Genomic DNA, 3,748 nt, shown 5'->3' on the forward strand with positions numbered 1-3,748 from the left:
GGATTTGACAGGTATCTCAGGTATCTGTGGGTTATCAGGGTAGGGACATCCGTAGGAAGCTGTTAATAACATAAGTACTTTCCACATCTCTCCTGCCACTCTTTTTCAGGCCACGGGAACAATCTATTATTCCTTAGCCCAAACACATGCTTTACTGCCTCCAATCCCATTGTTCATCCTATTGCCTCTATATAGAGCACCTTCCTTACACCATCACTCATATCCAAAATATTTCAAGGTTCAATCTGAATATTTTCTTAAGTCATTCCTGACATCATCAGTTTGACTTAATATCTCTCTTCTGTAAAGTCCCAAATCTTTCTTTGAATCTCTCCCACTATATTCACTTTTTGTCTTTTTTTTTTTTTTTTTTTTTGAGACAAGGTCTTGCTCTGTTGCCCAGGCTGGAGGGCAGTGGCACAATCTCAGCTCACTGCAGCCTCAATCTCCCCAGGCTCAGGTGATCCTCCCACTTCAGTCTCCCGAGTAGTTGGGACCTGCAACAATACCCAGCTAACTTTTGTATTTTTTGGAGAGACAGGGTTTCACCACGTTGCCCAGGCTGGCCTCCAACTTCTGATCTCAACTGATCAACCTGCTTTGGCCTCCCCAAGTATTAGTATTACAGGTATGAACCACCATGCTCAGCCATATTCACTATTTTGAATTTCAGTTATTTATGTTCCTGAGAAAAAGGGGCAAGAAGAAACAAAGGACAGATGGTACAAATAGATAACAAATAACAAGACAAAAGTTTAAGCCAGGCTATATCAGTAATCACATTAAATATAAATGGTCTAAATACTAAAATTAAAGGCCAGGTGCAGTGGGGTCATGCATATAATTCCAGCACTTTGGGAGGTCAAGGAGGGCAGATCAGTTGAGGTTAGGAGTTCGAGACCAGCCTGGTCAACATGGTGAAACCCTGTGTCTACTAAAAATACAAAAATTAGGCGTGGTGGGGTACACCTGTAATGCCAGCTACTTGGGATGCTGAGACAGGAGACTCACTTGAACCCAGGAGGTGGTGGTTGCAGTAAGCCTAGACTGCACCACTGCACTCCAGCCTGGGTGACAGAGTGAGACTCCGTTTCAAAAAAAAAAAGGTATAATTTGTCAGATTAGATTATAAAAGCATGATTTGTCAGATTAGATTATAAAAGCGATATCTAACTGCCTAAAAGAAATCCTTTTAAATATAGATACAAATAGGTTAAAGCTAAAGGGATAGAAAAAATGTACCATGCTAATGCTAATCAAAATAAAGTTGGAATGGCTATACTACTAATAATAATGTAGATTTCAGAGCAAAGAATATTGCCAGGGATAAAAAAGGATCATTTCATAATGATAAAGAGGTCAATTCATCAAGGAGACATAATAACGCTAAACATTTATGTACCCAATAACAGATATTCAAAGTACATGAAGCAGCTTTGCACAATGGCAAGTATCATAGCCAATGAGGTTTATCTGAGGCACGACTATTGTTAATTGAAAACTTTTCCCAATAGCCCACTGTGATGACTTGTAACACAGTCAGCATTGACAATTTTTGACAGTCTTTACGAAGACTGAATTCGAAAAAAAAAAAAAAAAAAAAAAAAGCTGGGCTAGTCATAGTGGCTCACACCTATAATCCCAGCACTTTTGGGAGGCCAAGGTGGGTTGATCACTTGAGCCCGGCAGTGCAAGACCAGCCTGGGCAATAGGGTGAGACCCCATATCTACTAAAAATACAAAAATTAAACAGGCTTGGTGGCGTGTACCTGTAGTCCCAGCTACTCAGGAGGTAGAGTCTGAGACATGAGAATCGCTTGAATCCAGTAGGCAGAGGTTGTGGTGAGCTGAGATCATGCCACTGCACTCCAGCCTGGGCGACAGAGTGAGACTCCATTTCAGAAAAAAAAAATACAAATACAAATACAAAAAATTAGCTGGGCATGGTGGCTCACACTTGTAGTCCCAGCTACCTGGGAGGCTGAGATGGGAAGATCACCTGAGCCTGGGGAAGTGAAAGCTGCAGTAAGCCATGACTGTGGCACTGCACTCCAGCCTGGGTGACAGAGTAGGACTCTCTCTTTATCGCTCTCTCTCTCTTTCTCTCTGTGTATGTATATATGTTTGTGTGTGTATATATATGTGTGTATGTGTATGTATATATACATGAAGCAAAAACCAATAGAACTACAAGGATAAATTGACAAATCCACAATGATAATCAGTAATATCAATATCCATATCTTAATAATTTATAGAACAAATAGAAAATCAGTAAAGATATAAAAGATTTGACCAACAGTATCAATTAATTTGACTGAATTGATTATTGAACATTCCATCCAACAGCCGAATTTTTTTCAATAACATTTCACTGGAACATTTACCAAGGTAGCCATAAAATAAGTAGTGATCAATTTTAAAAGAATCAGATTATATAAAATATATTCCCTGGCTACAGTGGTATTAAAGTAAATATCAATAATAGAAAGATATGTAGAAAATCTCCAAATATAATACCAGAGACTGGAAAGGGTGGAGGGGAAGGAAAGGATGAAGACAGGTTGATTGTGGGCACAAACATATAGTTAGACAGAAGACATAAGTTCTAATGTTTGATAGCAGACTAGGGTGACTATACTTAGCAACAATATTATGTGTATTTCAAAGTAACTAGAGGAGAGGACTTGAAATGATACCAGAACTTCAGAATGATAAACACTCATTAACAAGGTGATGGGGATAGAAATCTGACATCAAGGTGTTGGTAGGGCTATGCTTTCTCTGAAGGAACTAGGGGAGAGTCCTTCCTCGCTTCTTCCAGCTCCTGGTGTTTTCTGACAATCCAGGGCATTCCTTGGTTTGTAAATTCATCACTCCGTTCTCTGCCTCCATTGTCATTTGGCTGGATTATCTCTCTGGATCTCTGCATCATCTTCCCTCCCTGTGTGTCTATGTCCAAATTTCCCTCTTCTTAAAGGACACCAACCATATTGGATTAAGGGCCTATCTTACTCCATTACCTCATCTTAATGAATCACATCTGCAAAGACCTCTATTTACAAACAAACTCAGAGTCACAGGTACCAGGGGCTAGAACTTCAATATATCTCTTGGAAGGAAGGGTCAATTCAACCCATAACACTAACAATGAACACTCAAAAGATTAAATTTAAAACACCATTTACAGTGACACCAAAAAATGTAAAATACTGAGGGACAAATCCTGCCAAAGATGTACAAGTCTGATGCACTGAAAACTATAAAATATTGCTCAAAGAAATTTTAAAAAGTTGGAGTCCATTCCAAGATGGCCGAGTAGAAACAGCTCCAGTTTGCAGCTCCCAGCATGATTGACAAAGAAGACGGGAGATTTCTGCATTTCCAACTTAGGTACCTGGTTCATCTCATTTGGGACTGGTTGTACTGTGGGGGCAGCCCATGGAAGGCAAGCCAAAGCAGGGCAGGGCGTTGCCTCACCTGGGAAGTGCAAGGAGTTGGGGGATTTCCCTTTCCTAGCCAAGGGAAGCCGTGACAGACTGTACCTGGAAAAACAGTACACTCTCGCCCAAATACTGTGCTTTTCCCATGGTCTTAGCAACCAGCAGACCAGGAGATTCTCTGCCATGCCTGACTCAGCAGGTCCCATGCCCACAGAGTCTTGCTGACTGCTAGCGCAGCAGTCTGAGATCAACCTGCAAGGCAGCAGCCTGGTGGGGGGAGGGGTGTCCACCATTGCTGGGACTTG

The 3,748-nt window shown here is 41.0% G+C and overlaps 1 non-coding gene across 1 annotated transcript; it reads left to right on the forward strand.

Moving 5' to 3' along the window:
• Positions 1 to 1,432: 1,432 nt before the first annotated feature.
• Positions 1,433 to 1,574, forward strand: LOC117076916. The gene has a single exon (XR_004434534.1). It is a non-coding gene; the product is annotated as a U4 spliceosomal RNA (small nuclear RNA).
• Positions 1,575 to 3,748: the final 2,174 nt, after the last annotated feature.

This window comes from Trachypithecus francoisi, unplaced genomic scaffold (assembly GCF_009764315.1).
Source record: "Trachypithecus francoisi isolate TF-2019V2 unplaced genomic scaffold, Tfra_2.0 Lachesis_group5, whole genome shotgun sequence".
Classification (NCBI taxonomy): Eukaryota; Metazoa; Chordata; class Mammalia; order Primates; family Cercopithecidae; genus Trachypithecus; species Trachypithecus francoisi.